The sequence below is a fragment of the Suricata suricatta genome, chromosome 15, assembly GCF_006229205.1.
Source record: "Suricata suricatta isolate VVHF042 chromosome 15, meerkat_22Aug2017_6uvM2_HiC, whole genome shotgun sequence".
Taxonomy (NCBI): Eukaryota; Metazoa; Chordata; class Mammalia; order Carnivora; family Herpestidae; genus Suricata; species Suricata suricatta.
The window spans coordinates 74,776,531-74,786,263 of NC_043714.1; positions in this window are offsets into that span (position 1 = coordinate 74,776,531).

A 9,733-nucleotide genomic window follows, 5' to 3' on the forward strand; every position below is an offset into this window, starting at 1 on the left:
ATATCACAAGAAGAGAAAATAATAGACCAATATCCTATGTGAAAATAAATGCAAAATCCTAACAAACTACAACCAAATCAAACCCAGAAACATATTAAGAGGATCATACAACCTGACCAAATGGGATTTATTCCAAGAATACAATATTCAACATACAATATACCATATCAATAGAACAAAGGACAAAAACCACAAGCACCTCAGCAGATGCAAGAAAAGCATCTGACAAAAACCAGTACCCTTTTATGATAAAAATACTCAATAAACCAGAAATAGAAATGTGCTTTTTCAACCTGAGAAGTAATATGTGTTTATCAAGGTTATAGGATGTAGGATCGATTTAAAACTTGTGTTCTGTATACTAAAACTGTCAAAAATTATAACTTAAAACCATTGGGGTGCAAAATAGCATTACTGGTTCTTCTACCTTCAGGCAGGTGGAAAACATGCGCTTTGGCCTATTTCTCCCAATAGGGCACCCGAACATCTTGGACCTAATATGTAAGACAAACATGACAGGATTCTGAAAAGTAGAGGAAAGAAGCAGACTCTCTAGGAATCTTAGGACTCAAGGAATGACACAATGGTGAGTTCCCTGGGTTTTCTTTTTGCCTCTTTTATCCCAGATTTGGAGCCAAAGAAAATGGCAACCCAGAAACACCAATGGCTACACCCCCATAAAGCCCCAATGAAAGCCTGTTCTCTCTAGCCAAAGGGTGAGCAAATAGGCAGCCTACAAGACAGAAACCTTTTGAATAATAATCAGTTTACTCCTGGCAAATATAAGACAAATCTGCGACCCCACTCCCATACACACCAACTCATAGAGCTGGACCTCTTCCACCCTTTTGAGTCCCTAATGAGCCACACTCCTTCTCAGGGTAGGGGTTAGCTCAGAAAAGGCCACATAGAGAGACATGGCCTTCCCACCTGGAACAAGGCATGAGCTCCCCTTCTCCAGTCAGTGGAGACCAGGAAGGGAGACAGAACTCCCAACTCCACTCAGCAGGAAGTATGAGACCCCACACTGGGCGTCATCAGAGGGAGACTAAGGGAGAGCATGCACTCCTACCTCTGCCAGTCAGTGAGGCAGCTGGTGGGAACATCAATGGTGTGATTGTTGTAGAAGACAGTCCAGCTGTTTCTTTAAACATTTACCTGCTGTGTGATCCAGCCATTCTCACAGATCACTGCCCCAAAGAAATGGAAGTGTATGTCTACACAAAGACTCATACACAAATGCCCTAGCCACCTTGGTTTTTTGTTTGTTTGTTTGTTTGTTTAGTTTATTTGAGAGAGAGGGAGAGCATGAGCAGGGGAGAGGCAGAGAGAGAGAATCCAAAGTGCTAAGAGCACAGAGCCAGATGTGGGGCTCAAACCCACAAATTGTGAGATGATGATCTGAGCTGAAATCAAGAGTTGGATGCTTAACAGACTGAGCCATCCATGCGCCCCCCTGGCCACTTTATTTGTCATAGGCAAACACTGAGAAGCTGTCCACATGTCCATCAACAGATGAATGGATAGACTCATTTTGGTTTGTCTGTATGATGAAATACCACTTAGAGCAAAAATAAATAGCCACTGTGACCATTCAAGAACATGCAAGAATCTCAAAATAGTTATACTGAATGAAGAAAGCCAAACAAAAGAAGTGCATGCTGTGTGAGTCCATTTAAAAAATTCGCTACTCTCTAATGACAGAGAACAGATGGGCAGTTGCCTGGGAACCTGAGAAAACAAGAAGAATGTAAGGAGAGCTCACCAAGGGACACACGAGGAAGCTTTGGGGGGATGATGAATTTGTTCATTATCTTCGTTCCCCATGTTTATATCTATTGACTAGAACAGAAGGGTCTGGAACACTGATAAAGTTGGATGACTTCATTAGTAAGAAAGGGAAAAAAACAGAAGATAAATTTCTCCTTTATCTGAATTTGAGGGAAAAAATGATAAGGGGACAAATTGGGGGCAAAATATGAAATTGTAGGATTTTATCACTCAGCACTTGGAAAACTTTGCACTATAAAAGTAGCCTACTTTAGCAAATAGCATAGTCCTACTTGCCCGGGTCAGCAAGCTGAATCCTCAGTGTAGATATTTCAGTTCAGAAACATGGGCTGAACACTGCAGCCAATAGAGGTGAAATTCCCTGAATCTAGGAAAACCGATTAACACCTTTGTGTGCAATAAACTGGAATGCATAATACATCATGACTTTACAGTTATTTTAATAAATGGTCCAATGATTTGAAGTTAAAATAAATAATTCATCCTCCTTGTTCCCTCAGCTCTACAGCTTGGAAGATATATAATAAGTGAAATCATGGTACACTCTTCTCATCAGTGGGTTCTTTTACCAAATTCCAGTCTTAAAGGCATGACCGGAATGGTTGCTAATAAGTAGCAGTCCCTTGAATGGACATATTTGCCAAATAAATGGGTGAGAGCAGAATTGTGGTATCGCAGTGGCCCAGAGGTAAGAGGTGAATCTCTTCATTCTTGCCACCAATTCCCTCTGCTCTACCTCATGGGGACCTACTTGGATCACTCATTTTGGAAATCTTGCCATGTTGCTAGATACATCACTCATGCCTTTCTAACTAGGACATCTCCCTTTCTAGGAACTTAGCCCAAATACACCCAAATGTGGGACAAAGACATCACAAGCTGTGTTCTCTCAATCTCATGAAGCAGAATCAAAGAGCATCTCCATGTGGGCATGGAAGGGTCCATCCTCAGGAGCATCCCTCTTGAAAACTATGTGTTTATTACATCCTGAAACCATGAAAGAAAAACGTGTTCCAAACACAAGAGTGTTTTTTAAAAAATCCTTCCTAACTATCCTAAATATGGAGAAGGGGCAAACAAATTCTATTTCTTTAACAAAATACATGGCCAGTTCCTAACACACTCATTCTACAAGTATTTTTGACCACCTAGTATGTGCTGGTCACTTTTCCAGCCCTGGTGATATAGCCATGAAAGAAGAGGCAAAAATGGCTGTCCTTGTCGAGGACATTCTAGAGGGGCTGAGCCGACCTGCAGTACTTACAATAAGTCAGTGTTAAAAAAAATGAAAAAATTCTCAGTTTTAAGGAGGTGAGGGAAGTAGGGGATGGATATAGGGAGTCCCAGGGAAAGGACTTCTGCATCAGCTAGAGAAGAAAAGCCCACGTGGAGGTCTTTGAAAGAGGTGAGGAGATGAGCCACACAGATACTGCAGGAAAGGGGGTTCCCATTGGAGGAAACAGAAGGGCAGTGCTCAGAAGCAGCAGTAGGGCAGCCATGTTGGGGGGCCTTCATGGAGGCCCAGGAGGTTGAAGAGGACACCAGAGTCTGGCTGAAGGGGGCCAAATCACCAAGGACCTTAGCTCTAAGGACTTTGACCATGCTGTGAGTGAAAGGGGGAATCATCCCTAAGAAATTTTAGCAGGGATGACATAATCCAACTTAAGAGGTTCTTGTTTTGTTTTTATTCTTTTTTTAATTGTGGTAAAATACATATCACATCCTAACCATTTGTAAGTGTACAGTTCAGTGATCTTAAGTACATTCACATCTGCAGAAGTCTTTTCATCTCCCAAAACTAAACCTCCATGTATATTAAACAATGCCCCGCTACCCCCTCCCCTAGACCCTAGCAACCCCCCATTCTATTTTCTGTCTCTACCAACTTGACTACTCTAGGTACCTCACACTAGTGGAATCATACAATGTGTTTTTGCGATTGGCTTATTTGGCAAGCATAGCATCCTCAAGGTTCGTCCTCATTTAGCATCCATCATAATGTTACTCCTTTTTAAGGCTGAGTTATTTTCCACTGTATGGACACACTGTATTTTGCTTCTTCATCTGTGAATGGACACTTGGATTGGTTTTACCTTTCTGCTGTTGTGCATAATGCTGCTGTGAGCATGGATGTACAGATATCTCTTCAAGACCCTGCTTTTGATTCTTTCTGGTGTGTATCCGGAAGTGGAATTGCCAGATATGACAATTCTATGTTTAATATTTTGGGGGAACTGCCAGAATGTCATCCATAGTGTCTACTTAAGCTGAAAAAGGACACACTTGTTGTAGTGTTTAGGGAGGCACTAAAGGCAGACAAGAATGGTAGCTATTGCTTACTCCGAAGGCTGTCTTAGATATGTTTCCCTGCAGGACTCCAAGATGGAAATCTGCATGTAGACAATGCACCAGCAATTATATCTGAGGGGAGGGATGAACACAGGGGGAGAAGAAAATGGGATTTGGTGGAAGGAGGGTTTGAACAGAGATGCAGATGCCAAAAACAGTTCATCTGCTCTATAGGACTCTGAAGCTGGGATGGCCTTTTAGTGTGGTCCAAACTCAAGACAAGATGGCTGGGCCTTCCTACCCAACAGCAGCCAGCTTCTGGATGCACGCTGACGCCCTAGTGAAGATGTGACTTGGACTGAGCAGCTCTTGTTCATGGAGGACCCTTTCCAGAGAGGGACTCACTGACGACCTTCAGCCACCAACCCCACCAGCGGCTAGGAATGTAGGCCAACTTTTAGGGGGCCAGGGGTTTTGACAGCACGCCACAGCACCCCTCACAGAGGCTATTGCAATCATCTATGCTTGGTCAAGGGTTTTAGCAATCACAGTGAAGGGAAGTACAGAATTCTTGAACAATCTTGAAGGTGGAGTAGAAATTATTTGCTGACAAGTTGGATATTTGGTGTGAGATTAAAAACCAAAGCCAGAATGATGCCAAAACTGTTGATCTAACCACTAGAAAGATGAAGTTGCCATTAACTAAGATGAGAAAGACTATTATAGGAATAGGTTTTGGGGTGCTGCTCAGGAGTTTAATGTTGGACATGTTAAACAGGAGGGGCCTAGTAGAAACTCAAGGGCAAATGTCGAGCAGGTGGTTGGCTATACTAGGGTGGGTTTCTGAGGAAAGGTCCATTTGGGATATAAACATAGGGTCATTAGCACATAACATTATTGAAGGCTGTGAGGTAGGAAAAGATCATGAAGGAAATGTGGTGAGGAAAGAGAAGAGGGCTGAGCACTGAATCATGGGTAAGTCCAGCTCTTAGGTGAGAGAGACCCAGAAAAGAAGATGAAGATGGCGCCCTCAGTGGCAGGAGAATCAGTGAGAGCATTTAGTGTGTTTCCTACGGTGCTGCCACCATTCTCTGCTTTTTGTCATCTCCAGCTGTTATGTGTCCTGGGAGTCTGTCACCTATGTGATGCATCTCATGGGCCTCCTTGCCCTGTGAATTCCATTTGGATTTAGCCAGTGGGAGTCACTGTCAGGACACCAGAAGGTACAGGTGTGGGGAGAGAGGTGGGAGCTTTTATTCCTCCATGTCATCCTTCCTCAAAGCAGTCTGGGGGCTACTGTGTCCTTCTATGATTGAGCTTTGTGCCCACCTGCCCTTTCCTTGGTCCCAGCTCTCAACCTGGTCCTGTTGCCAACATTTCCATCCTTTACCCTGTGGGGTGTAGGAGGGCTGACAGCTTCTGGGGTGTTTATTCTCTGGGTGAAGCTATATTCCTTTACCCTGTCATGCTTCTCCAAATAGTCCATTCATTAAAATGTCCCTTTGAAAATCCCCAATGAGTATATTATCTGGATGTGCCAAGACCCTGACTAATGTCATGTGTTGTCCTGGAAGAAAAGAAAGATTAACAAGTTTGAAAGAGAAGGATGAAATCCACTGTGTCATGTGCTACCCATAGTTTCTCTAGGATGTGGACTGAAAACATGGCCACAGGGTTCCACAGTCTGGAATAAGTGTGGATATTTTCAAGAGTGGTACCTTTAGCAGGTGGTGGCAAATGGACGGTAGCCACATAAGAGAGAGACAAAGAGAGGAACCTGGAAAAACAGGAGTACACAACAATTTTAGGGAGTTTTACCATAAACAGGAGCAGAAAATGGAGCAGAGCCTGGAAGGAAAAGTGAAACCAACACCAGGTTCTTAAGATGGGAGAAGTGCTTCCATGTGCATGAAGATGACCTGGTCCAAGGAGGAATTGACACTGTAGAAAGGAATTGAACGTTACTGCTGCCATGTCCTTGAGTAGGAGACAGCAGGTGCCTCCCTGTGCGGGGGATGGGTTGGCCCCCAAATGTTTCTTAGGGAGTTTATCTACTGGGAGAGAAAGCAGAAGGTGCGGTTACAGATGCTGACAGGTGGGGACGTGTGGGAGCAGAAACGTGTGCAGTTTCTTTTCTTATCACTTCTATTTTTTGAACAAGCAAGGCCATCACCTGAGAGGAAGGAAGAGGGTAGGGGAGAAGTGTTGAGGGCTGAAGAGAGAAGCATGGCATGCCATTGTCCTGAGTAGAGGAGAACGGGCAAAGGAAGGTAGGACCGTTGTGGGAGTGGGCGAGGGCCACACCATAGAGATTCAGTCGTAAATTTAAATAAGTCCATGGTGTTCTGGGCTCCTCCTGCCACATTTAGCTACCTGGGTGCAGGAACAGAGTAGGGAAGAATTCTTTTACAGGTTTGGGGCTCTTCTGAGAGAGTATTACATAGCAAGAAAGGGCAAGAGAGCTAAGGGTTTTTTACAAGAAAGAGAGTGCTTGTAATTTTTCAGGAATCAGCATGTTGAGGAGTGCAAACAGCTGTACAATGATGTGAATTCAGGTACTAGAAGGAATGATCTGGAAATGTGGGTGGCATATTTGATGTATCAATTCCTACCCAAGATACACTGAAGGAAACAAAGGATATTCATATATATTTCTTGTTCTCAGCTTAATGTCTGACTAGAGGGATACGTTTTGTACTGAGGGGGAAGAGAGTTCACAGCTAGACATCACACTTTCTACACACAGGGAGTTTTCAATCTCTGGTTTAAGACCCTTCACAGAAACTTGAAAAGTAGACATCATTCCTCCATTTAACAGATGGGGAAACTTAGCTTAGTAACTTTTCTTGTGTTGGAAGAGCTAGGATAACTCAAACCCACTGTCCTGGTCAGCTCAGCTGCCACAAGATGGGCGGCTTACACGACAGATGTTCATTTCCTAGATTTCTGGAAGCTACAAGTCCAAGATCAAGGTGTTGGCAAGGCTGGTTCCTTCTGAGCCCCCTCTCCTTATCTTGTATATGGATGTCTTCTTCCCATGTTTTCAAATGGTCTTCCCTCTGTGCCTGCTTACCTGTGTCTAAATTTTTTTGTCTCATAAGGACAGGAGTCACATGGGATCAAGGCCCACTGTAATGTCTCCATGGTAGCTTAATCACCTCTTTGAAGACCCCATCTCCAAATGCAGTCAGGTTCTGACACATTGGGGGTTAGTATCTCAACATATGAATTTTGGGGTTCACAATTCAGTCCATAACAGACATCAACATTGCCTATGAGGGGAGTGTCCATGTCTGTGTGCATAGCTGTTTGCAAAATGTGGAGGTGTGTTTGTAAATGTAGTAGGTGACGTTTGAAAAGCACACAAAAAATTAATAGCGTTTGCCTTTAAATTGGAGGATTCATTTTGGAGATCACGTGTAAAGGAGGACTTGTGCTTCTGCATTCTTATATAAGTCTCATTCTTGATTGCTTACAACTAAAATATATTAGTTTGTATTGAAAATAATGGAAGGTTTTGAAACAATAGAGGTGGAGTATGTAACAAGGGCCACTTTGCACATGAATATGTAAGCAAGGTTATATAGACTCAAAGCTTGTGGAGTTTTAGACCAAAACTGATGGCAGTGGTTGATGACAGCTAAGTGATGGGAGCTTCCCAGCTTTGTCAGAACCTTGGTGCCCTCCCCTCCAGGATGAGGGTCTGGCTGAGATGATGCTCAAGGCCTTTTCCATTTATAAATGTCTGCATTCCACAGTGCCCGAGGCTGGAGTGAGAACGCAGGCAGGAAAGAGTCTTGAGCCACCAGAGATGGAGGGTTCTCATCCTCAGGCTGGTATCCATATCACCATGTGAACCTGGGAAACTCACTTTCCCGTTATGATCCTGGTTTCACCATGAGCAGAGTAAGAGGCTTGAACTAGATCAATAGTTCTTTACTCAGCTGGGGACTATCCTGACCAAGAGGAATTTCCTCGGTGGCTTTTTAAAGGGCCAGGGAGCTGAGGTTTCTCTCTCTTGCCACAAATGGGCAACTCCATATCTGTCCATAAAAAAACAATCGACTTCTAAGGAAGTTTTTACTTAGAGAAGCAGGTTCTTTGGCTAAAGGAAGGGTCTTGCAGGGGAAATGATTTGAGACCTGAGAGTTTAAAGGCTTAGAACACCAGGGACAGGCAGAAACAACTGCCCGATAAGTTCAAGCATTGATACAGGTGGAGTATGTAGCGTGTATGAAGATGTAAACTGGACAGCTTCTATCTGGTCAGAGCACAGAGGACACTGTGGGCCATATTAAAGCCTTGACTCTTACTCTGCTATATGTATTTAGAGGCTGTGTTACTATGTGCATATGAATTTATTATTATATCTTGACAAGTTTTTCCTTTTATCATTATGTAGCACCCCTTTTCACATCACTTGATAATAGCATTGATACATTTATTTTTGATACAATTTCCCATCAATTCTACTACTTTGATTTATTTTTGTGTGCTGCTTTTGTTGTAGGTGGAACTTTTGTAAGCAGCATAGATGCATTTTTAATTTGCTTTATCAAATCTAATATACTCTGTCTTTTATTTTTTCAATTTTTTTAATGCTTTTTATTTATCTTTTGAGAGACAGAGAGAGACAGTGCAAGCAGGGGAGGGTCAGAGAGAGAGGGAGACACAGAATCAGAAGCAGGCTCCAGGCTCTGAGCTAGCTGTCAGCACAGAGCCTGATGCGGGGCTCGAACCCATGGACCGTGAGATCATGACCTGAGCTGAAGCTGGATGCTTAACCGACTGAGCCCCCCAGGCTCCCCATACTCTGTCTTTTAATACATATGGAGAATCTGTCTACTTTTATTGTAATTACTGATAACATTTGATTATTTTCACCACTGTGCTTTCTCTTTCTCTGCTTTTTCTGGGGTTAATGGAGATTTATTGTTTTTCCTTTATCCTTACATTACTGATTCTATTTCTTTTCCATTGTGGTTACTCTTAAATTTTCAAAATATATACATTTTTCTAACTACTTACAAAGTTGTTCAATATCACTACTTTTCACCATCTTTCTCCCCTCGCCTAAAGTGTTAAAACTCAGTCATGTTTTAATTACTCTACAGGTTCCGTCTGCATTCATGCGCCTCTTCTGACCACTGTCTAGCATTTTCCTCTGTTGTACAAACACAAATAAGTGATATTCTTATTTGTTGTTATGTTTTTGAAAGGTAAGATTTAATTAGATTTACCAACATAGTATACTGGTTTCTCTCTCTCTCCTTCTTTTGACTTGTATCCTAGCCAAATGTCTAGATTCATCTCTTTTCCTTCTCAAATACATCCTCATGGGGCTTGGTGCTTCAGCGGGGTCAGACTGAGGTCAACTCTTTGTATTTCTGAAAACAACTTCCTTTCACCTCACTTTTGAATAATAATGTAGATTGAGTCTAATATTCCAAGTTGATATTTATTTCCCTGCTACATTTTGAAGATGTTAATCTAGCATCTAGTACAGTTGATTAAAAGTTCCATATAAGGGGTGCCTGGGTGGCTCTCTTGGTTGAGCATATGACTTCAGCTCAGGTCATGACCTCACAGTTCACAAGCTCAAGCCCCGTGTTGGGTTCTGTGCTGACAGCTTGGAACCCAGAGACTGCTTCAG